Raw genomic sequence first — 26,364 nt, 5'->3', positions numbered from 1 at the left:
GAGGAACGAGCAATGGCAGAGCCACACAGGCAGGAGAGAGGCAAGGCTGAGTCGAGTGGCGGATCGAGGGGGTAGTTCCAGGACACTGGTTCTGCTGTCCAGCCCCCCACCCCCTCCCTGAGGTGTAGTGGGATAATCGACGAAACGCCGCTGAAGGGGGGTGCCTACTCGAGAACCCGGTGAAGTCCCCGCTCAGCTCGGTGGCAGTTAGGGGAGTTAGTTCCTTAAATGAGGATGGAGGAGGAAGCGATTGAAGTGCCAATCAGGCCCACAGAAGCCACAGGGAAGTTGAGTAACTTTCACGTGAGCAGGCAGCGATGACCCCCATCGTATTTCGGATATATGTGGCTTCTCTCTATGCAATAACATAAACATGCCCACTGTTTACAGCATTTGAGATGCTTGTTGCATTTGGACGGTTTATTAATACAAATTGTACAGTATTGTACGTGGCAGCGACAAACCTAGGGCTGAACATTAACGGCAGTTCTCTTCCGAGATACATTTCACATTTTAGACGTGTCCGCCAGGTGCTCATTACCTCTTTGGTCGTCGCTTCGCCTCCTGCGCAGATGTCAAGAAACGGGAACTCGTCGCCATCTGCTCTATTTTAGTCAGCGATCCAATTTATAGACTTGAAGGTATGCGGGGCGTGTGTGTGTGTGGGCACGGTAGTGTAGCGGTAAGCGCTTGGCTGTGCTACGAACCCGGCTGTCCGAGTTTGTTTTCTGCTCATGGCTAATACCGGCGACGATTATCTGAACGGGTCCTGGGCCTCCCCTAGGTCGACTCAGCCTCAAATGAGTACCTGGTGCGGTGTGTAAACATCGCCACTAGGGAGACAACGGCGGCCGGGCATGGTGTTGGCCACCCACCCCTCGTGTGCCGTGTCGGTCTTTATAGGTGATCGCTAACAGCACTTGCCCCGACAGGCTGTTAAGGCTACACGGGGGATATTTGTCTTTGTTTTGTGGTGCGGTGCTCATCTCATGTTTACATCAGAGCCAAGTGTCAATTCCACATTCTCATGGCAACTCCGTTGCTTTGCATGACCGTCAGCCATCATCCCTTCTGCACGAGTCCACTTATTTTACTGAACAGTTTGAATGTTGTCTTTGACCTGCGTGTGTTCTGTAATCTGTGCACTACTTCCGTCAATATCAAAGTAATTTCAAGGATGCATCTGTCGATGCTTTTTGGCACACCTTTCAGTTTTTGTTCGATTTTCTTGGTTGCTCACTGTCATATATCGATTTAGACAATATAATGGCACTTCAGATAAAATGCAAATACAAATTATAACTAACATAAGAAGTCGTTAATACAAATACGTGATAGTTTATACAAGAATCGAATACAAATGATAGTGGCGATTAGCAGATAGTTAAATGTATTGGTAGCCTTTTGTGAATGAAACACTTAATTCAAAGTTTATGGAGGCTCACGGGTGATGTTTTGCATTATAATTATAATTAAGAACTAGTAATTCATGAAGAATGGGGGGAAATATTAACAGTCGCATTTTTGATAAGTATAGGCAGACCTCACTTAACGTTCAAAATGCGTTCCTGGAAAAGTGAGCGCTAACGAATGTGAGCTAATAGGGGTCATTCTACCATTGCATATACGAGGATGCGTTCCAGACAGCGTTTATTTCGTACAAAAATGTATGAGGACTTTATTGGGGTATCAATAATAGCGCTAATAATACAGATGGTAAAAACATGTTTTACGTCTTATAACATCGGTAAGTATCATGTACTTTTCTAATGTAGTCCTACATGGTATCGGTGGGGGACTTGCTGTGCTCACAATCCAGGACATTCTCAGACGTCAGTGATGCCACCCTCAGTCTAAACCTCTGTGGGGAGGTTTCTTTTAGGTGGAGCCTGAGACTTTCTCCTGGACTCGTGCCTTCTCGCCTTGATAAACGGGGGGGGGGGGGGGTGTAAGATCCATTTAAAAAAAATCTTAATCGTGACACGAATCGTGATAATTGAATCGCGGGCGTGGATTTGGTTAGCTCGGCTTAGGTCGCTCTCATTGGCTACTCGTCAGTATTTTTATAGATAATTCGATTTTTTTTTGTAAAACATGTTCTCAAGGACAAAGAGCGCGATAATGGATTGGACGTTCTATGGGGTCGTGCTAAGCGATGTCTGCCTATATAGTTTCTATCCCCACCGACTTTTAATTCGCATTGATCGTTCGCGCTAACGTAACCGTGACTCGCGACAATCGGAATTGCGGTGGGAGAGTCTGGTTGGCTCAGAGCGTACGTCGCTCTCATTGGCTGAGCGAATGATGGGGCGGTTGCGTTTTCAAAAAAATGTTAACACTTATATAGGACGAAGTAACTATAGGCGTTATGTTAACGTGACACATTTTTTTACTGATTCGCCGTGTTGGGTGGTGGAGGGTTGCGACACATTATACTTACGCGATCTAATCCAAACACCTTTATTATTAACTTAAATAGGACAATCGTTTTTAAAGGAAAAAGAACGGATAATACACTGTAACATGATCACAAATGTACGTTAAAAGCTTCAAAAAGTCAAAGAGTCTCCACTTCGCCATCATTGTCAACAAATGGCTGGAATCTTCTCCGGTGGTCTCCTTTGCCCGGAGTTCACATTCTTGTGGAATTGTTGCACTTTCTCAGAAGTGTTAAAACAAATTTGAAGCACCCTGAAAATATGTTTTGATACGAAAATGCCTCCAGATGAGAGCACTGCGGGGTCTCATGAAGCAAGGCTTGCCGTATTTTGATCATGTTGGTGTTATGGGTTTATGCTGCATGTGATGAGACTTCTACATCAGATCACGTGAAGACGCACGAGGGAGCTGGGGGAAGGTTACGTTATGTGCCAGGGCCGAGTCCATGACCTGGGATAATCACGTCGTAGGCCTTGCTGTTGTGCCGGCATGTTGGTGAGTCGGTGCGAAGAAACGGGCACCGCCGTCGTTATACAACATTAACTGGAGGCTCCCCGTGTGGCTGATGAGTGAGATTCAGTGGAACACGCTGCGACCTTCGAGTACAAGTGAGCTTTTGTTCAGGCGTCCTCGAGTGACATAGACGCGGAGCAAAACGAGTTGATTCGATGATAACCATCTCTGTGTTCTTGGTGAAGATCATGGCCAGAAGAACGAGAAAGTGGGCACGTAGCCACCGCTGCCATAAGCGGCAGCATCGCCAAAATAACATAGAGCATACAATTGATTCAATATCAATAGCTTTAAAGCTATTTTCACAGATGTCCAATAGGGGCGGATAATAACGTTTATAACAACAGACAATACAAAACACGATATTCGTGCAAAGTACAAGAAAGACAAACAAAATACTGAACACATACAATCAAACTCAACAATCCCCATCATATCGGCAAAGCCCACTGAGTTATTAACTTTATTTATCAGAAGCGACCTGGACAAAAAATGATTGCTCAACAAACGGCCCATAATTTTTACATTTAGAGACACCAAAATAATCTCAATAAATACATTTACAAGAACTGCGTCAAGACATCCAGTACAGCGTGCACAAACATCGCACTGCAATCAAAAACACGTACAAGTTGTGCACACCACTGGTTCATGTAGAATGTTCTCTAGCTGCGAGAGTGGCAAAAGCTGTCCATTATTTGATCCTATGATGTTCACAATGTGTTCCAGTGCAAACTGGGGTGACGCTCATTGTGGGAATCGCGCTCCTACACAATACCGTGTTTCATGTACAAAGTGATTGACTTGCTTGTGGCTTAATATATTTGATATTTCAGTGTTGTGCAGTTGCTATGATTGTCAAATTGTTGCCCATCAATCATAAAACAATGTAATAACAAAAAACCACACCCGCAATTTGGGAACGTGTGACTTTTCATTCAACCATTTGGGGAGTGGTGTGCATATGGGGGGTGGCCCAGTACGTGTTTGGATATATCACCACTTTGCCATTATGCCAACAATATACCGTGGTTAGAATGACAAATATGACAGCGATGTAAGATTATACCTTTTAGTGTGGAGCCATATGCTGAGCCCTGCACGTTATTTGGCAATGTGGGTGGGGCAGGCGCCCTAGGTGGGTGAAGCGGTAGCATATCAACATAAGCGCACACCCATATCTTCTTGGTTCTTTCGGTAAAGTCACGTAGAAGGGAAGTAATAAAATAATAAAAATAAAACATAATAAAATAATTCTCAAGACGTTTCGGCCACAACGCAAGCAGCCGTCTTCAGGTGAAGAACAGGTCTGTCAGAAAGACAGCGTCTGAATGAACACCACCAGGCTTGGCAGCGTATATTTAAGCTGGGTTGGAAGGGGAAGAGCGCCCCGACAAAGGATTCGCATATCAAGAGGAATCTAGCATACCCATGTGAAATGCAGGTATGTGATTAGTACTACTTATGCCCGTGCATTATGCAGGATTATGCATAGTTGCTATCGCAGCCACACGAATGTAAATGGGTACACGATATGGCAGGGAACAAAGGTAACTTTGGACTAAGGGTCCCTGTATTAGCGACAGAGAGACAAGCAGAATGTGGGAGACGTGGTGTTTATGGGTCACTCTTTCTCTCAGTTAATGCTCGGACCGCCACTCACATCTCGGACAAAGCTTTTTAGGCCAAGCCACTCCAAGTTAGTTGGTCTGACTGTTTTCCTAATGTACAACGTTCAATGTTGATGGAATACGTGGTGGTCTCCAGTAGAAGTAATTCAAAAGTTGATTGATTCGATCTTGACTTAAAGCTTTCGTGACTGCAGGAATTCATATTCTTGGGTCTTTCGGTAAAGTCACGTAGATAGTTCAAAGAGAATAACAAAAAATAACTAAAAACTACCATGTTCGATCGCAACACAAGCGTTCGTCATCAGGAAGAAAAAAAGAGGGGGACAGCTGCTGAGGCAGACTGTTTTAAAGGTTTAAAAATGGGTGTAGCCCAAGGGTTATTAACGAAGTGGGCGGGGCTTGGTGATATTAATGTGAGAGATTAGCATGTTTAATGTTAGATCGGAGAGCGGCCTCCCACGTGTGTGTGGAGGTGGCTATGTTACTGTGAGAGATTATCATGTAATACAGGTAGGAACAACAGTTCCACACTGCCCACCATGGATTATTTGTCTGGTCTGTCTGTCGTGCATAGCTACGCCCTCGATTTGTATTTCATAGGCGCTTCGGACGGGCTCAGCACCACGTGACGCGCCGCCCCACGCAGCTTGCGCCGCGTGACACGGATCGCACAAATGCCGCTGTCCAACCAAGTTCATATTTGCCCACTCCGAAGGAACGTGTTGGGAGAACGCAGAGCAGCAACGTCGAGCTCGGCAAGCGAAGTGGCTGTTTTAGTGTGGGAAATTTAACCTGTTAATGCAGGGGTCCTCAAAACTTTTTAAACAGGGGGCCAGTCACTGTCCCTCAGACCGTTGGAGGGCCGGACTATAGTTAAAAAAACTATGAACAAATTCCTATGCACACTGCATATATCTTATTTTGAAGTGAAGAAACAAAACGGGAACAAATACAATATGTAAAATGAAGAAGTAAAGTTAAATCAACAAACTTTCCAGTATTTCAATGGGAACTATGGGCCTGCTTTTGGCTAATGAGATGGTCAATGTCGGGTTCCATATTTGTCACTGCTAGTCGTAACAAGTGATGCAAGTGTGTATCCGTTAGTCTAGATCTGGTTGGAGATTTCAATGTTTCATTCTGGTACAAGTCTGTTCACAGACATAAGTGCTGCCAAAGATGGTTGCCATTTGAGTGCATGGTTCCTGAGATGAGGATATGTCTCAGAGAGGAGAGATGCATAGAAATTATGAAGGCTGCTTGACTTGAATGCGTCTTTCAGAGAGTCACAATTCTGCAGTTCAGCCAGTTCCATTTGGTAAATTGTATCCACATTTTCAATGTCAATAGAAAATGGGTTACGGAAAAGCTGTATGTCCTGTTCATGGAGATGAAGCTCTTTAAATCTAAATTGGAACTCCTTTTGCATTTTTTCCAATGAATCCACACATGTTTTGTTTGGGAATGCAACCAATGGTTTTTCTGCTAACAGATTTGAGTTGTGGGGAGATGGCAGAAGTTTTCTTCCTTCACTTGTTTGATGAGGAGGCCTAATTTTACTTCAAATGCTTTGACATGTGATTGCATATCACAGATGAGCTTCCCCTTTCCTTGAAGTTGCACATTGAAACTGTTGAGTAGCTCTGCTACATCTGTCAGAAAGGCAAGGTGCCATTTCCATTCTGCATCATTGAGCTCTGGTACTTCTTTGTTTTTTGAAAGCAGAAAAGCTGTAATCTGTGGAAGTAAGTCATAGAAACGTTTCAAAACTCTCCCTCGACTCAGCCAACGGACTTCTGTGTGGTACAGAACATCTTCATAGTCAACATTTAGCTCAGACAGAAATTCCTGAAATTGTCTGTGGTTTAGTGCATGAGCTCTAATGAAGTTAACACAAGATACCACAATTTTCATAACAGAGTCCCACTTCAGTGATTTACTACACAGCGCTTGTTGGTGGATGAGGCAGTGTATGGCTATTGGATGAGAATGGTTATGTTTGTCCATCTCTTGGTTAATGCGATCAATTACTCCTTTCTTAGACCCCACCATGCTAGGAGCACCATCAGTTGTCACACTGGCTAGTTTAGCCCAGTTCAGCTCCAAACCATACACAGTTTGGCAAACCTTTTCATAGATATCCTCTCCTGTAGTTGTTCCTTTGATGCTTTGCAGTGCAGCAAGCTCTTCTGTGACTTCGAAATAGTCATTCGTCCCACGAATAAAAATTAGAAGTTGTGCAGAATCACGAACATCATTGCTTTCGTCGAGTGCCAACAAAAAATAGGAAAGTTTTTTTGTGGAGTTTTGCAAATGCTGATGCAAATTGTCTCCCATTTCTTCAATCCTCCGTGTAATTGTAGGTCCTGAAAGACTCACTGTACTAAATAAATCGGCCTTCTCTGGACACATCTCTTTGGCAACAGAAAGAAGGCATTCTTTAACAAATTCTCCCTCCACGAATGGTCTGCCAGTGCACTTTATTAGCTTGGCAACTTGAAAACTTGCTCGTAATGATGAAATATTTAGCTGCTTCTGCTTCACAAAAGTATTTTGCTGAGTTGTTAATGTATTTTTCCGTTTTAATATTTTATCTTTTCTCACTTCTCCGACCAAACAATCATATTTATCTTTATGTTGAGTTTCATAGTGTCGACGTAAATTGTATTCTTTGAACACAGACACTATATTCTGGCATATCAGACACACAGCTCTTTCCTTGTACTGCATGAAAAACTAATCATAAGTCCACTGTTCTTTGAATATCCTACACTCCGAGTAAATTTTTCTCTTTCTTGACATCATTGTTTCCTAGGGAGTCAAAATTGCTATTAGTAAAATACCAATATATATACAGCGCTACAAAAACAATATACCAGCAATAACTTTGCCCACACAGAGACATACAGACTGCACTGCCCATCAATGCAGTCTGATTTGGGGGGAACTCTGCCCCTCTCTCTTCCACCAATGACCGTCCTTCTCATGCAGAAAAAAAGTAACAGACAGGCAGCGGCGGCAAAAACACCCGGCGGGCCGGATAAATGTCCTTGGCGGGCCGCATGTGGCCCGCGGGCCGTAGTTTGAGGACCCCTGTGTTAATGTAAAATTAGAGAGCCGAAAATAACAACTAACATCGGAAAGTGGTAGGATGGGAACATCACAGCCAGTTATGACTTAAACTAGTTGATAACGTCCTTCCAATGATTGCTCAGTTTATACCCATCTTCTCGATTGAAGTTGAGTCTGTGTCTGTATATGTGGATGGCTTCGTGAACGATTCTTTGTTGATAGCGAGTGGGTTTTGTAAAGTACCTTCGTCTTAGAGAAATACATTTCGTGTGAGTCCACCACATTAAAACAATGATCAGCCACGGCCGAGGTATTGGTCCTACCATGTTTCCCCAATGTAACTACTGCCACAAACACAGCTTAGTTTGTAGACGCCGGGGTATTGCATGTCAGGGATCACATCCTTCACAGATGGGATCAGATCACGAATTGTATGTACTGTGTTAAATCGAACCTGGATCTTGTGTTTGCCTCATGATTTTGAAGATCATTTTTGTGACCCCTGCTATGTATGACAAGGTGATAGTTTGATTGGGTCCTCAGATGGTTTTTTTCCCAATGGTTGGGGTGATAGCTTTACGGATTGTGTAGTCTAAATATACATTCATCTTGAGAGCTTGGTGTACTTGTGTAATGCGAGTGTAAATCGGGTTGTTGCTGGGCTCTGGCCCAATCACACGGCCCGGGGTATTGGGGGGCGGAGCCTGGTCTGCGGGGCGTGTGGGAGGGGCCACCGTTCACCTCGGCTCCAATGGGAGGCGAGGGGAATGGGGGCGGAGCCAGCAGGGCAGTATGGGAAGGCCGGATCTGATGATCTGGAAGGGGAGGAGTCAGGGTCACGTGGGGGGAAAGGATATAAGTGGGAGCCCAGAAGAGATCGGGGTCAGTTGGGGAAGTTAAGAGTCTGAGCCACGTTGGGTGGTGAGAGAGATCCGCGCCATTGGCCACGTGGCCGAAGGACCTCAGCACGCCGTTGGCCAGCGGTGTGCGGAGTGCGGGAGTAGAGCTAACGGAGGAGCGTGCGCGGCACACGAGAGGAGACGCTGGTCCCTTATCAGGACCAGCGGGGTGTGAGGAAGAGTGGAGGAGCTGACGAGGGAGCGCGTGCGGGGCGCGCGCGAGACGTCGCTGGTCCGCGGAGGAGACCAGCGGGGTGCGGAGAAGAACCTAAATAAAAGACAAGCGGAGACCAGCAGTGCCTGAGTCTTTTATTACACTTGTTTCAGTTCACTGGCGAGGTAATGATGGTTGGAAATACATCGAGCTCTATGGTGTAGAGTTTTGATGACGGAATTCTTCTGGGCAGGATGGTGGTGGAAGTCAGGTTTTAGATATGCATCCGTATGGGTAGCTTTCCATTGAGCCATCTGGTCTCCTTTTGATTAAAACATCCAAGAATGGTAGTTTGCCATCCTGTTCCACCTCTATGGTGAATTTGATGGCTGTGTGTATGGAATTGATTTGGTTGAGGAATTGGTTCAGAGCTGGTCGACCATGTGGCCAGATAACGAACGTGTCATCTACGTACCTCTTCCACAAGGACGGACGTGGAATGGATGCATGAATGGCATCTGTTTCAATGGTGGAGACGATAAGAGGAAGGGGTGTCCCTTCTTTATGGATTTTTGGTAATCCATACAATCTGGGTGGTCTAGCAGCAGATGGTTTTAAGGAAAACTGCTGGGTTGGTTCGATTAAAGATGTCGAATCAGTGATGATATTGTTGTTTTTTGTAATGAGGTGGTAAAGTGGGATCTCTTTCAATTTTGGTATAGCTACCATCATTAAGTAGGTCCTGAATTTTGCTATTGTATGTGGGTTTGCCCATGATGACTTTGGCATTGCCCTTGTCGGTTGAGAGGATGATGATGTGATATCTCTTTTTTAATTGAGAACGCTCAAAGCGCTCATCCTTACTGATGTTGCTAATCGGTGTCTTAGCGTTTGAGGATTGCAGCAATTTCTGATCTTGCCACGTCTGCAGTAATGTGTCCCAGACCCTTAAGGGCTACGTCGATCTGGGCAATTATTTCATCAACAGGGATGTGTTTAGGGGTGACTGCGAAATACAACCCTTTGGCTAGAACCGATTTTAGTCTGTCAAAAATTGGACTGTTACTCTGATTGATAACAATCTTGTCAACGTCTAACTTTTTAACGTGTGGATCTGGATTCTTCTTGGAAAGGAGGTTGAACTTGGAAATCAGGTTATCTTTGCATTTAGCTGACATTGAGGCAGCTGAAGAGGCTGTCATGTTATATACATGCTCCCAATCAGATGTAGACATTTTTTCGTCAATGTGAAGTGTGATTTCAGGAGAGTCTTGTCTAAATTGTCTAGTCCAGTCCTTATATCTGAAATCAAGGCTAAGCCAGCCCTGAACAAGATCCGTTTAGCTTTGGGAGAAGGGACAACAGCAGATGCCAGTATAAAGGTGATCGGTATTACCTTAGTGTCGCGGCATCTCTTCAGAAATGTGAGCGACTTGATCTTATGAGCCTTCTTGTCTCGACGTTTGTTAAGAGATATAATAGTTGTGTGAAACCCTCCCCGTAGAGGCGGTTAAATCTTGACATAAAGCTTTCGTGACTACAGGAATTCATATTCTTTGGTCTTTCGGTAAAGTCACGTAGATAGTTCAAAGAAAGTAACAAAAAATTACAAAAAAACTACGACGTTTCGATCGCAACACAAGCGTTCGTCATCAGGAAGAAAAAATAAGGGGACAGCTGCTGAGGGAGACTTTTATAAAGGTTTAAAATTGGTGTAGCCCAAGGGTCATAAACGATGTGAGCAGGGCTAGTGATGTTAACGTGAGAAATTAGCATGTAAATGGAAGATAGGAGGGCGACCTCCACGACATGTGCACAGAAGTGGCTATGTTAATGTGAGAGATTAGCATGTTAATGTAAGATCGGAGAGCTGCCTCCATGAGGGCGCAGATGTTGCTACAGTATGTTAATGTGAGAGATTAGCATGTTAATTTAAGATCGGAGAGCGGCCTCCACGTGTGTGTGGAGGTGGTTATATTACTGTGAGAGATTAGCATGTTAATAGAACATCGCAGAGCAGCAACGTCGAGCTCGGCAAGCGAAGTGGCTGTTTAAATGTGGAAAATGTAACCTGTTAATGTAAAATCAGAGTCCGAAAATAACTAATAACGGAAAGTGGTAGGATGGGAACATACAGCCAGTTATGACTTCGACTGGTTGATAACGTCCTTCCAATGACTGCTCAGTTTATACCCAGTTTATACATTTAGTTTACATCACTAGCCCCGCCCACTTAGTTTATGACCCTTGGGCTACACCCATTTTAAACATTTAAAACAGCCTGGCTCAGCAGCTGTCCCCCCTCTTTTTTTCTTCCTGATGACGAACGCTTGTGTCGAAACGTCGGTAGTTTTTTGTGATTTTTTGTTATTTTATTTGATCTATACGTGACTTTACCGAAAGACCCAAGAATATTGATTGATTCGTATTCTTAGGTTTTTTCGGTAAAGTCACGTAAGTAAAACATTAAAATTAATAAAAGTAAAATAAAATAAAAATCACGACGTTTCGGAGGCAACACAAGCTTCCGTCTTCAGGTGGAACCGTCACAGCCATGACAGCTGTATCAAGTAAATGAGAGATTGCAAGAGCTACCACTCCGTATATATAATGGTTGGAGAGGGGGGAAGGGCCAAGTACGGCACACTTTTTATTCATATGGTAAGGTGAGGCTTAAGAGGGTAAGCCTTTGTTATGGAGAGGTACGGTTTGTGACTAAGCCTGGCCTACATAACAATAGTGTGAAAAAAGAAACAACTAAACATGGTAAAACAAGCCTGGCTGTCTATCAATAACCTGTAATAGTTGTCTGTCAAATAAGATTGGCCAAATAAGTGTAGTTAAATCTTTTTTGCATGGTTAATCACATCTTTCCAATGATTACTCAGTTTGTAACCATCATCACGGTTGAAATTATGTCTGTGTTTTATATTTGTGTAATAAAGGACTCTTTCACTGTGTCTGTCTCCGTTGTCCTTTATTCGGTTTCTTACAACTTGTCCCACACGGCCCTCGCTCAGAGCCTCCCCGCTCGGCAGCTCGACAGCTGCCGTCGCTCCCGTAGCCTTTCTCCACTCCGATGCAGCTCCGCTGCAGGTTCCCTTGTGCAGTCCCCCCGGCTGCTCTCACTGCAGCTCCACCGCTGCTCGCCGATCCTCCCGTGTCCGGTCACCGTTGGCCGACGGTGCCGAGTCTCACCGCATGGCGATCTCGCCACTCTCCACTCTCCGCCCTGCGTGGCCTCTCCCTGTCTCTATTCCCATACTCTCCTCCTGTCTTTTCCGGTTCTCTCCCTTAAGACCTTACCCCTCTCTCTCACGTGACCTAACCCCTCCCCCCGTGACGTCATATCCGCGAGGCCGTTTACGCCCGCATTACACCACCCTCCCCCGTAGAGAAAATTCCAGCCGACCTCGGCTGAACAACAACAACAAGTAATGCGAGCGACACAACCATCATACATGCGAGGACAACGAAGCATACAATAAATATAACAATAACAACAAGAACACAACAGTAAAAATCAACGAAATGTAAGGGACTTCGACCGTGTGTGGGTCGCCGGTCCGTCCCGGACGGGCGGCGGCCCTCCTGCAGACCGGGAACGTGACGGGGTTTTAAGAGCGACAGGATGAAGTCCTCCTGTCGCATTTGAAGGCCCGCCAACGTCCCGGTCCCGTATCCCTGAAGGCCCAGAGTCGGGGGTGTCCCGCAATTGTTTCTGCGGCGGGGTCGGAAGGGCGGCGGGGCTCGGTGTCCCCGCAGCCATGGTAGGCACACCCCGAGCAGAGTCCCCTGTATCCTGCAGTGTCACGGCCGGCTTGTCTGTAAAAGGCACGACAGGCGCTCTCGCAGGGTCAACAGGCACAGGCAAGGGGGAGTCGGCAGCAACAGACCCCGGCAAGGCAACATCAGGAGATGACGCATCCGTTCGAGGGGCCACATATGGTTTCAAGCGAGACATGTGAACGTACCAACGCCGAGATCCAAACCGAACGCGTGCAGACTGTGGGTTGGGAACCTCGATGAGGCGAACAGGCCCTTGCCATGGTTTATGTAATTTAGGAGAGGTACCTGGCCGCACCTGTGGGCAATGCAGCCAGGCCATGTCCCCCACCTTCCAGGGGCACTCCCCCTTAGAGCGTCGAGCGCACTGTTCGTTCCGAGCCTGGGCTCTGGCCGTAGCCATGCGGGCCCCTTCCCGCGCCTCCGTGACACGGCGAACGGTGTCCTGAATGTAATCAGGAAGAGCTTGGTGTACTTGTGTAATGCGAGTGTAAATCGGGTTGTTGCTGGGCTCTGGCCCAATCACACGGCCCGGGGTATTGGGGGGCGGAGCCTGGTCTGCGGGGCGTGTGGGAGGGGCCACCGTTCACCTCGGCTCCAATGGGAGGCGAGGGGAATGGGGGCGGAGCCAGCAGGGCAGTATGGGAAGGCCGGATCTGATGATCTGGAAGGGGAGGAGTCAGGGTCACGTGGGGGGAAAGGATATAAGTGGGAGCCCAGAAGAGATCGGGGTCAGTTGGGGAAGTTAAGAGTCTGAGCCACGTTGGGTGGTGAGAGAGATCCGCGCCATTGGCCACGTGGCCGAAGGACCTCAGCACGCCGTTGGCCAGCGGTGTGCGGAGTGCGGGAGTAGAGCTAACGGAGGAGCGTGCGCGGCACACGAGAGGAGACGCTGGTCCCTTATCAGGACCAGCGGGGTGTGAGGAAGAGTGGAGGAGCTGACGAGGGAGCGCGTGCGGGGCGCGCGCGAGACCCCTCACTCCTGTTCCCAACTGCACATCCATCGGCGGCACGTTTTCGTGACTGTACATAAGGAAAAACGGCGAATATCCTGTAGCCGCATGCGGCGTTATCCGGTAAGCCGAGAGTACCCCAGGGATATGCAAATCCCAATCTGATTGTTTTTCACTCACCGTGTGACACAGCATGGCGGACAAAGTCCGATTTAGCTGTTCGACCATACCATCCGTTTGTGGTATCTTTTTAGTTCCAAGAGCCGCGCAAACTTCCCCCAACAATTTAGAAGAAAAATGTCGGCCTTGATCTGTGAGGAGCCTCTCCGGCGCCCCCTTGTCCATAACATACCCAAATAGAAAGGCGTCTGTAATGGACGCCGCTGACTGGTCGGGCAAGGGCCAGGCCATCGGCCAGCGGGAGAGGTACTCCACACCAACTAGCAAGTATTTATGACCTTTAGCGGATGGCGGGAAGGGTCCCAAAATATCTAACGCCACCAATTCATTAACTCAAGACACCTAAATAGACTGTATCAGCAGCACATATGGGTGTTTAGGTGGCTTCCGCCGGGCACAATCGGGACATGCGCGAACGTGACCGACGACGTCTGTTGTCATGCCGTGCCAAAAGTAATCTCGCTGCAACGTCAATAGGGTCTTCTGCACCCCCAGATGTAAGAGCGTGTCGCAATGCAGAGTCCTAATCAATTCGTACCGCAAGGATGCCGGTACAACCAGACGCCAGCGTTCCTGTAACCCTTCCCTCCACATCAGCAGACCATCGCGAAGAGCGGTTTCCGGCGTACCCCCCGAACCCGGTCCCCCACTCTCCTTCGCAGCCCGATTCCGTAAGGTCACCAATGAATCATCCAGCAATTGTTCCCGAATCCACACAGCCCTTGGAATATTCAAAATCCCATCAGCCGGTCCCGGCCCCATTGGAGCCTCAGGCACCTCGACTGCCAAAGCAACAGGCTGAGGGGGATGCTGGATCGGCGCACACCTATGCGTCCCGGACGCGCACGCGCAAGGGGATCGCTGCGGCAACCTAGAGAGCACGTCCGCATTCGCGTGACGCACACCCCCTTCCGATGGTGAATTTGAAAGGAAAATTCTTGCAGCGTGTCCAACCACCGTGCCAGCTGGCCGGATGGTTGGTCCACCTTGAGAGCATACTGCAAGGCCGCATGATCAGTGCGCACAATAAACGAACGACCGAAAAGATACGGTCGAAATTGGCGGAGAAAGTAAACAATATCCAAAAGTTCTCGGCGAGTGACGCAGTAGCGGGTTTCTGCGGGAGACAAAACCCGGCTACCGTACGCCACCACGTGCTCCACACCGCCTTTGGACTGAGACAACATGGCCCCAATGCCCGTGTCACTTGCGTCCGTATCCAGAATGAAGGGGTGATCAAAATCTGGATAATCCAATGTCGGCGCCGTAGCCAACCGATCGCGCAGGCCTTGAAACGCCGCCTCTTCTGGCGGTCCCCAAGCAAATTTCCGTCCTTTACCCGTAAGGAGGTGCAAGGGCCTCGCGATCGTCGCAAAATTCGGAACAAACCTACGATAATATGAGGCAAACCCCAAAAACCGACGCACATCCCCCACCGTGGCCGGGGTTGGCCAGTCACGGACGCACGCTGTCTTGTCCGGATCCGTGGCCACCCCGTCCGCACTAACGATATGTCCCAAATAGCGCACGGACCGTTGCAGTAGGTGACATTTCTTAGGTTTGAATTTCAAATTAGCGGAACGCATCCTGGCGAACACTGCCTCCAACCTCAGTAAATGCTCATCAAATGTGCGGCTGAAGACGATAATATCGTCTAAATATATCAGACATGTCTCCCACTGCAACCCCGTTAATACCAGCTCCATCAACCTTTGAAATGTGGCAGGGGCAGCATTCAACCCCATCGGAAGACAATTAAATTGAAATAACCCCTGCGGCGTGCGGAAAGCAGTCTTTTCCCGCGAGGACTCGTCATGGGGAAGCTGCCAGAATCCCGAAGAGAGATCTAGCGTCGAAAAGAACTTCGCCCCCGACAAGGCATCGAGGGAGTCGTCCATACGCGGCAGGGGGTACGCATCTGCCACGGACACTTTATTCAATTTCCGAAAATCCACACAAAATCGCAATTTCCCGTCTTTCTTTTTAACCAAAACAACAGGCGCGCCCCATGGGCTGTTAGATGGAGATATTATGTCCGCAGCCAACATGTCATCCACTGCCCCTCGAACATGATCCCGCTCCGCCGGACTCATCCGATGCGAGTTCAACCGAATAGGGGCAGCGTCCCCTGTGTCAATATGATGGTAAAGCAATGAGGTGCGTCCCAAGTCCAAATCGTCTGAGCTAAACACGTCAAAATAACTCAACAATAACTTACGAAGCGCGCAACGTTGGTCCCCGGAAAGGGAAGGATTTTCCCCATACAATTCGGTGATCCAGCAATTATCTGCGGCCCCAGGGCCCAAAACACCGCCAACCATGACCTGGCTGCCCAGATAATCCTGTGCCGTAAACGCCGTAGTGGCGTGTGCCACAACCGTACCAGCCGGCACACACACATTTTCGGTACTTCCATTAAGCACCTGCAAAAATGGCTGCTGGTCCGGCCGGACAATAGTTTGCGCCCCGACGAGCGCCGATCCGCCCGTTATGGTGGCGGACGGCGACAACAAAACCCCAATTGCACCTTGACCACCAGGCACAGGTTTCCGATATCGCAAAGGGATAAGCATCTGTGAGCCAGGTGGAATGTCCACAGATACCTCGGACAGCGCCTGCACCTGGCCGACCGGAGCAGGTCGCCCCCAGGGCGACGGCAGAAATGTAATTTTACGACCCCCCGGTAATTCAATACAGTTTTCATTGATTCTAATTAGAATGGGCATTTTGGCCAGAAAATCAGTTCCCAACAAATAAGGAACCGCAAGGGACCTCAAAATTAACATAATTCCCGAGGCCGACACTCCCCCAATAGATATATTGGTGTCCACCTGGCCCACAATACCCATACTACCCCCGTTTGCCGCGACGCAGGAATCGTAAACCGGACGCACGGCCTCTGGTGGGATGCCCAACAGATGGAAAATTACATCCGATATAATGGTCGCGGACGCTCCGGAATCCACTAAAATACGCACGTCAACCCCCTGTATAGAACCAGGTACAGTGGATGAACCAGTAGCGGCCGCGACAACCCGCCGTGCCAATTTATGCCACTGCGTTACCGAGCGACACGGCCCAATCGATGGCCTCTCGTTATTAACAACACCCGGATCGCGCGACAATGGTGATGAATGAGGTGTCAAGCCTTGCCGGGTGTCTGGTGCGCACCGACTTGCCTGTCCTGGAGGATCCTTCTGTCGAGGCCTCCTGCTGGGGCGGACCTGGGATACGGGCCCAGCAGTCCCTGGCGTAATGGCCCTTACGACCGCAGCGGAAGCAGTCGATGTCATTACGCCACGCCACAGGCCCCCCGTCCCGACGCTCCCGCGTCGGCGGCGCAGATCGCGGCCGCGGCCTACTGCGGGCTGACCACTGAGCAGAGGCGGCTGTCAGCTCCTACGGGCCCCCCCCCCCCCATCAGGAACGTACACCGCCTTCTTGGGATCCCAACCCACGGCACCTCCCTCGATGATGGGCACCCCCGTCCACGCCGTGACTTGCTTCCAACGGCGCAGATTGAACTGGGCATCCAGACATTTAGCGGCCGCCCGGGATGTCAGCTTTTCGTGGCCACACACCGGCATAGGGATCCCCAAATCCCGGGACAGCTCGAGCATTTTTCCCAAAATGAGAGGTTCGAGTAGGTCAGGCTCCGTCTCCGGGTATGCGGCCATGGCCAACTCCAAGACAGCACCCCTGTATGCCACCGGCGACTCCTCGGGTGCTCGCTGGCGTTGAACAAACCGGCGATGAGCATCATCCGGTGGCTCGTATGCATCTGCCAACTCGTCGAAAACTCCTCTCAATGTTTTCTTCTTCTCGGCCTTTATAGAACGGAAGAATCGCACCGACTCGTCGTTGAGAAGAGTCGGTAGAACCTCCAATGCCTCAGCGTCAGTCCACCTTGCAGAGCGCACCGCCGCCAAAAATCTGCAGGCGAAAGCACTCCAATCGCCACCGATGGAGAATTCTTTAACGGTTGTGAGATGACGACTGCGACTCCTTGTTGCGCCGTCCTCAGCAGATGACTCATCACGCGGCATATTCAAAATGGCGTCGCATCGCAACGTGTCCAAGATGGCGTCCCCCCGCCGCGGAGAGCGCAAGATGGCGGCTTCCCGCCGTTCTTCCCCTGCCACGCCCAAGATGGCGTCTTCGTGCCGCGTGGCAGATGGCGCTGACAGCGCAGGCAAGGCGGCGGCCTGCAGACCACCATCGGCCCTCCCCAACGCCGTCCTCGGCGTGACGAGCTCGCACAATTGCACCAGGACGATTTTCAAGGTCTCCAGCTGCGCCGCCATCTGTCTCCATCGTAAGTCCGCGTCCTCCGGCGCGGACGGGTCCACCGACGCGGCGACATCTTGTACACCCGGACCCGTACTCGTTCCCGCACGGATCTCCTCTTCCATCGCAGGCAGGTCCACCGCCTGAGGAAGGTCGTCGTCGTCGGATGATGTAGCAGATGATGGCGCAGGAATATTCTTTCTTCTGAGCTGTTTTGACATGCCGTTACACTTCTGACACCAATGTAATAAAGGACTCTTTCACTGTGTCTGTCTCTGTTGTCCTTTATTCGGGTTCTTATAACTTGTCCCACACGGCCCTCGCTCAGAGCCTCCCCACTCGGCAGCTCGACAGCTGTCGTCGCTCCCGTAGCCTTTCTCCACTCCGATGCAGCTCCGCTGCAGGTTCCCTTGTGCAGTCCCCCCGGCTGCTCTCACTGCAGCTCCACCGCTGCTCCCCGTTCCTCCCGTGCCCGGTCACCACTGGCCGACGGTGCCAAGTCTCACCGTGTGGCGATCTCGCCACTCTCCACTCTCCGCCCTGCGTGGCCTCTCTCTGTCTCTATTCCCATACTCTCCTCCCGTCTCTTCCGGTTCTCTCCCTTAAGACCTTACCCCTCTCTCTCACGTGACCTAACCCCTCCCCCCGTGATGTAATATCCGCGAGGCCGTTTATGCCCGCATTACATTTGTATGGCTTCGTGTACAAACCTTTGATGGTAGCCAGGAGGTTTTCAGAGAACCTTGGTCTCGGAAAAGACAATTTCATGAAAGCCCACCAAGTTGTAGCAATGATCGGCAATGGCCGAAGAATCAGTTCTGCCGTGTTTCAGATCTGACTTGTGCTCGCGGACACGATCAGAAACATGACGTTTCGTTTCTCCAATGTAGCAATCACCACAAATGCAACTCAATTTGTAGACTCCAGGATACTGTAAGTCAGGAACGACATCCTTCACAGATGGAAACAAATCGTGGATTTTATGCACTGTACTGAATCGGACTTGGATCTTATGTTTGTTTAGAATTTTGGAGATCTTTTTGGTCTCGCCTACTATGTATGGTAACGTGATAGTTTTGGTCGGAGTTTCATGTGGCTGTTTCTGTGTGGTGGGAGAAACAGCTTGGCGGATAGTGCGGTCAGGGTATCCGTTCATCTTGAGGGCCCGATGTACATGTCTTAATTCACCGGCCAGGTGGTGTTGGTCAGAAATGCCATGGGCTCTGTGGTATAGCGTTTTGATGAGAGAATTTTTTTGAGATGGGTGGTGGTGGGAATCCGGTTTCAAGTAGGAATCTGTGTGGGTGGCTTTCCTGTAGACAGAATGTCCCAAGGATCTGTCAGGCCTCCTCTCAAACAGAATATCCAAGAATGGTAGTTTACCGTCTTTCTCCCCCCTCTCCAACCATTATATATACGGAGTGGTCGCTCTTGAAATCTCTCATTTACTTGATACAGCTGTCGTGGCTGTGATGGTTCCACCTGAAGACGGAAGCTTGTGTTGCCTCCGAAACGTCGTGATTTTTATTTTATTTTACTTTTATTAATTTTAATGTTTTACCTACGTGACTTTACCGAAAAAACCTAAGAATATGAATCCTTGCAGTCACGAAAGCTTCAAATCTAGAATTGATTGATTCGCCCAGGCGAATCCCGTACAACCGCTCCCCTATCGGTAGTGAATCAGGGAGCTCGGGCCCAGAGTGGTTGTGAACCAGAAAGGGGAGGCACAGAGCTTGAGCGGCACATTCTGGAGGAGGGAGTGCTGGAGAGTGGTCATTTGTGGACGAATGGGAAGGCATAGAGGTCCGCGAGAACTCTCACCTTCTGGGTTTTAGTGCTACCGCGCCGCGCACATCGGGTCAAGTCACCCCAGAAAGTTCGTTTATGCCAAACCAAACCCGACGTGAGAGATTATATGTTACACAGTCTGTGTCGTCGTGGTCTTCATATTGTTGGTAGCGCATTGTGGGTGTGCAATTGACTGTTATTGTTAGGCAGATGTCTAACTCTGAGGGCTCTGCCCGAATGGGAGGCCCTCAGTTTAGAAATCCCTCCTTGCCACCAGCGAGGCGTGCACAGGGTCTACACCACGAGTAGTGGTTTCCCTGAGCCGTGGGAAGGCCGCTTAACCTCGGGTGTAAGGGATATTGGGGTGTGTGTATGTGGGGTGAGGACCAAACTTTCAGCGTTGTGCATGATGCACGCAGCATGGCTACCGCGGAGTAATTTGTATGGTGCACAAAACGGTTCCCCCCTCTTATCAGTCTATACCAGGCACGGCCCAATATAACTGCACCCCGTGCCGCCAGAGCTCGCCAAAAGGTGGGAAAAGTGTATATTCACCGTGGGCGCGAAGAGCCAACCTTATGTTATGTTCACACCACCTCTGTGGAGAGATACACATTTTTCGATACCCACCCGTGGGTAAGTACCCATGCCACTGTCGCTTTAGGTGGGTGTATCCGTGCGTATAGGTATATACACGCACGGATACACCCACCTAAAGCGACGGTGGCATGGGTACTTTCTACTCAACGAAGCGGGGTGAACTATTAACTCCAGTGTGAGGTTGCGAGGTGAGGTTTGGTTTCCTAGCTGAGGTGTGGGCCCGTAAGTGTGTGGCGTACGCCGGTGCACTCGGAGGGGGAGAAGTACCCCGCTTCAGGGTGAGAACGGCTCGGAGCTGCTCCTCCAACCCCAGGCCCATGCTTCACTCCGGGACTCGGGCGTGGAAGTCGGCCGAACCGTCTGGTGCCGAGAGGCAAGTTGAGGAAGGCCCGACGTGCCTCCTGTGCGCGGGGGCGGGCAAGCCACTGCCAGTCGGCCCCCGGCCACCAAGCTTAGCAGCCCATGCCCGCTCAGGGGAAGGGCTGTCCTCCCAGGTAGGAGAGGACACCGAGGGAGAGAGCGAGACTGGCCGGGGTGGCTGTCTCGTCGGCTCTGCGGCCTGGCCAGGCGGCATGGCAGAGAGTCGATCGACGATGGCGCACGAGGGTCTGCCCATGGCGAGGGCTGCTCCGGGCCGGCTCTCGCCACGCCGGAAAGGCCTCAGGTGGCGTCGCCTCCCTCAATTCCCTCCCACCCTGCTCGCGTAAACCTCATGTCGCGTCACATTCGTTTTTTATGTATTGCATTACAACATTATTAAATTTAGACATGGAAGTTTGCTGAATTAAAAGTTTATGTTTCTCGTTAAATGAGTGCACTTAACAATGAAGCAGACTTCAGTGCATTGTTTTATGTGCTGCAGATGGTTTTTCGAATCCAGTCATTAGTATCCTTTTGCTCGCAAGCAAACACCACATCGAGATGATGCTCTTCCGACATGAATCTTGCTGCGCCGGTCACGTCATCCGGATATCCGACTTGAGACTCGCAAAGCAAGTTTTATTCTCTTAGCTCAGTCAAGGAGAACGCTCAAGGGGAAGAAAAAAAATGCTTCAAGGAGGTCCCTAAGGCCAACATGAACAAGTGCAACTCTTGGAAGACTATTGCCGAGAATCGTTCCAGGTGAAGGAAGCATTCTGCTGCAACGATCTCAGCACTTCAAAAGCCTACGATGATGACAGGAGAAACGAAAAAGATAAAAAAAAACATATTTATATTTTACCAGATAAGGCCCACTGAGCTATACAGCGTTTTCTCAGAAGAGACCTGGCCACAAATGATAGCTCAACGAAGTAGCTTATAACGTGAAAATGTATAGCACCCAAATGCTCCAAACGATGTTTAAAAATGTAGAGGGAAAAATTAGAGGATCCGGAGAAAAATGCAGATGTCACGGTCGGGATCGAACCTACGATGTTCTGTATAGCAGGTGAAGAAGTTAACGTCTCTCCACCATGGGTGTGGCACAACCAGCCGTGTGGTCACATACTGAATCAACAACCCAGGGCTACCTATCCTGCTAGGAAACACTTACTAAGCTGCGACAGAGTCCGCCAATCTCGGATCGGTGTCATCAGTCGTTTACGGATCCACAAAAACATTGAAGACAATTATCTTCGACTGCGAGTGATTGCCAATGAAAGGATGGCCAAGGGGGGCGGCGACATGTCCTAGTGTGAGGGCGTTCACCACTTAATAGAGAGGTTCACCGTTCTAATCCAGAGGCGACCCCAATTGTCACCGCGGGCGAAATAACCATGGCAATACTATGTGCCGCCCGTTGCACATCCGACGTTAAAGATTCCCTGACGTCATTCGCAAGAGTAAGACCATTGTGTGGCAGTGTCAGAGTCCAAATTGATCAAAGTCGAAAATAATCTGGAAATTATGCAAGCTGGGATTACGCATACCAACATCGCCTCCTACTGGCAGATTAATGCCCCAGGTCACTTGCACATGATACTCATCCTGGTCGCTTGAGTTCTCACCTGGTTAAACAAATTAAACTTGAAACTTCATTAAGTAAATAACTCCTATCGTTGCTATTGTCCAAACTGGCGATGCCGTGTCCACTTCAGGAACACTGTCAGCAGAGCCCGATTACTCATTAACGGACTCCAACAAGGATCAGTACTTGCTCCGGCATTTTTTTTACATATATTTAAGTGACCTCCCTGTCACCATCAAGTAGAAATTGGGCTGCGCCGATGACTTGGCACTTGTCGTCCAAAGAAGGACCCAATCTGAGGTCCAAAACGAACTTTGCAAAGACCTGAATAAATTCTAAAACGTACTTCAAATACTGGAGGCTCCACCCAAACCCAAGTAAAACTGCCATTATATCATTCCACCTGAACAATGTAAATACCGTCCAGAAACTGGCCATCACTTTCTGTGGCAAAGAAGTCCAACACGAGAAGTACCCAAAATATTTTCGACAGAAGCCTCACCTTCCATGGACACCTGCAGAATACTACTGTAAAAACAAAATCACGAGTAAATTTTGTGCATAAACTGGCCGGAAAAACATGAGGAGCAAACGCAACGACGCTCCGGATGGCCACCATAGCACTAGTCTTCTCTGTGGCAGAATATTTAGTCTCAGCATGGAATAAAAGCATGCACACGAAGCTGATTGATACACAGCTAAATACAGCCATGAGGATAATCTCAGGGACGTGAAAGAGCACACCGCTGCCATGGCTTTCGGTCCTCACAACCATCTCTCCTCCACAGCTCGGCTGTGATGCCGCGTGTGTGAGGGAGTACCGCAAGGCCATCTGAAATCCAAACCACCCAATAAACAAGGACATCTCCATGCCACCACCGCACAGGCTCAAATCCAGAAAACCTTTCTGGCATTATGCCAAAACCTCCATGACAACAAGACCATCGAAGAACGATGGAGGGAAACCTGGGCAAACACCAACATTCTGCAGAAATCTATCACCAGTGACCCTACAAACCTCCAATCTGGATCTGACCTATCGAGGAAGATCTGGTCCTCCTTGAATCTGATCCGGGCATTCCATGGAAAATGTGGACACTTTCTCCATTAATGTAAAATTAACGAGAGTCCAGTTTGTGACTGGTGCGACATCTTAGACCGTGCAACATATTGTGAACGACTGTCCAATCAGATTATTCAATGGCGATCTTGAACAAATCTACTCCTGAAGCAGTCGAATGTATATCAAATCTCGACATCAATTTGTAATCTGTTGCAATCTCCAAAAATGCCATACGAAAAAAGAAGACCAGCCCGAGGTCATGAATGTGTTGAGAACAGAGACGCCTCTGACAATGTGAAGTTAAGTCCATTAGAATCACGTCAATTGTTTTGGATATCACCGAATGGGCTTCTCCGTATGCTCAATTCAATCTACAGAGGGCTCTAACATGAACATGACAATTTTACATAACATTTATGGCGAGAAAATGTTGCCAAGATGCCAATGCTAAAACATCTGTGGATTGCACAGCCTGCATTTGGATATATAAAGTTTAACCAGATGCAGATTCTACTTTAGTAGGACAAAGCACCACAAGAACAATTAGTGCGTTAGACAATGGGGGAAGTAGGGGGCAGAGACAGGGGGGGGGGTAGAGATAGAGGTGGATGTGAAGGCGAAGGATGGCATGCTACCTTTCTTGGACGTCTTAATCAAAAAGAGACCAGATGGCTCAATGAGCCATTCTGTCTACAGGAAAGTAACCCATACTGACACCTACCTAAAACCTGATTACCACCGCCATCTATCTCAGTAGAATTCCCTCATCAAAACGCTATACCATAGAGCTCAATGTATCTCCGATCATGAACACCTATCCAGTGAACTCAAACACGTACACCAAGCTCTCAAGGCGAATAGATATTCTGACTACACAATGCGCAAAGCTTCTTCACTTGTGACTTAGTTGCTCTCTGTCTCGGCCTTGCTGTGAGCTGCACCACTATCCGAGTAGATAACCTCATAATCAATACACCTTCAGAGGCAGGGTGAACATCCGACTCCAAACGTATTTAATTAATTGAACGAGGTATAACTGATGGAAAAACACAGCACAAATACAACATCTGTTAATACTTGCAATTAACAATATGTAGTGCTTGAGATACGCGTCACACGCTGGGGTCGGTGTGCACGCACACGGCAGACAGTGAGCGCAAATGAGGATACAGGGCGCTGATTGGCTGGTCGTTGTTGTTGTCCAAATTAAGGTGACGTGATGTCTAAGGGTGGTAGCAGGTGGCAGGGGGTAATTAAGGGTGCAGGGCGCTGATTGGCCGAGAGGGGTTGTCGGAGAACGGCGCCATTGTGTCTGGAAAAACATGCCACGTGGCAGCGGGGGCTGGGGGCGAGTGGCGTCACGGGGGATGCCCTGATTAATTAGGGATTAATTGGTTCGGGGATAAAGTCAGGGGTTTGTGGAGGAGACGGGAGTTCGCGCCTGGGAGGAGACAACAGATGGAGAGACGGAGCAGCAGAGTGAGTATAGCATAGGGTAGCAGTGGAGAAGTGTAGGGTAGCCGTGGAGAAGTGTAGGGTAGCCATGGAGAAGTGTAGGGTAGCAGTGGAGAAGTGTAGGGTAGCAGTGGAGAAGAGTAGAGTAACAGTGAGACGACGGAGAGTAGGAAGCAGCTGGAACGTGGACGGAGAGCTGATGTGGTTACGACGGAGTGGGACGGCGGAGCTGATAAAGAGCAGCCGAACTGGAGAGAGAGAGTGGAGAGGAGAGTCGACGAAGGAGTAGAGGGGAGCGAGCGAGGCCAACGGAACGCGGCGAGCGAGCGGGGAGGAGAGTTGTGGGTTGGTGTGAGCGGAGGAACATTGAGCGGTGTTGACAGAAGACATGTTGAGCAACATACGCGGAATAAAGTAACGAGGAAAGACAAGAAGTTGTCGTGTAGGTTCGAGCACTACAAATGCAATGAATGAACACTACAGCATTATAACATTGTCTTAGATAACATGAACTCAACAATAGATCCTGGATGGACCAGGCACTCACATTAGTACTGAACAACTATACAAGAGAATAAGCTGTGTTAAGTAAGGGCACGTCGTGTAATCACCCTGCTGCAGCCTAAATGTACATAACACTGAACTGTGGATGAGATATTTCGTCATCCTTGCTCTCAAGATCGCAATAAGGTTACATGGGTAACAGTCTGACTCGACTTATTTAATTACAAGTAACATTCACAATAAGGCGAGTGGCAGGCTTCGTTGTTAACTAGGCCTCATTTATCATAACAATTTAACAGCATTATAAAGGCATTTACAGCATTATAACGGTCATTCTAACATTATACCAGCATTCCCAGTTTTATAAGAACATAAACGAACTTACAGACAATGCTTCTTAAAGTCCCACAATGAACAGTTGCATATATCTTCATGGGGACGCTCTTTGTGCCGCCATTTTGTACTCTTTGTAATGGCTGACTCCCTGCCGCGTGGCTGAGGGAATCTTAAATCATAACTTCCTGGTCACGTGACCAAACTCAGCCTCTAAACAGGAAATTCCTGTGTACACACACCCCCACAACCAGAGACGTAGCTAGGGGGGGCAGGGGGTACATATGTCCCCGGGCGCCAAGGTAAAGTGGCGCCAAAATTAGGCTTACAATGTTACATTATAACTTATTGCGGCGGGCGCGGCAGCCTGAAACTACTGCACAAATCTACACCTCAACCTAAAGTTTGTATATCCCGCCACACACAGCCTACATGTCATGTAATTACATTTTGGTACGCGCGCCTAATAAGAACTTACATGGAAGAACGTCCCAAACAACAGACAGGCGCAGTCTTTCAGCCTTAGTCACTGGCCTGTTTTTTGGTGGCGGAAACTACGACGGCCTGAAACACGCTGGAGTGCACGATCAGAAGCTGTTAAAGCTATCTATGAAGGACTGGATGAACTAGTAGGGCTGCTAAACAAATTATCGGAGGACGTAACTATGATGCCTCAAACCAGAAGTGATGCAGAACAGTTACAGGCATGCGTATTAAATTTTAACTTCATAATTTTATTATATTTCTGGAATGTCA

At 48.7% G+C, this 26,364-nt stretch overlaps 1 protein-coding gene across 1 annotated transcript in view; it reads right to left on the bottom strand.

Annotated features, from left to right (window-relative positions):
- LOC133342510 (protein furry homolog-like) overlaps window positions 1-26,364 on the bottom strand; it is a 96,127-nt gene that overhangs the window by 53,305 nt on the left and 16,458 nt on the right. The window lies entirely within an intron of this gene.

This window comes from Lethenteron reissneri, chromosome 15 (genome assembly GCF_015708825.2).
Source record: "Lethenteron reissneri isolate LAM-NWPU_2019-01 chromosome 15, ASM1570882v1, whole genome shotgun sequence".
Classification (NCBI taxonomy): Eukaryota; Metazoa; Chordata; class Hyperoartia; order Petromyzontiformes; family Petromyzontidae; genus Lethenteron; species Lethenteron reissneri.
This window is presented reverse-complemented; position numbering and strand designations above follow the sequence as displayed.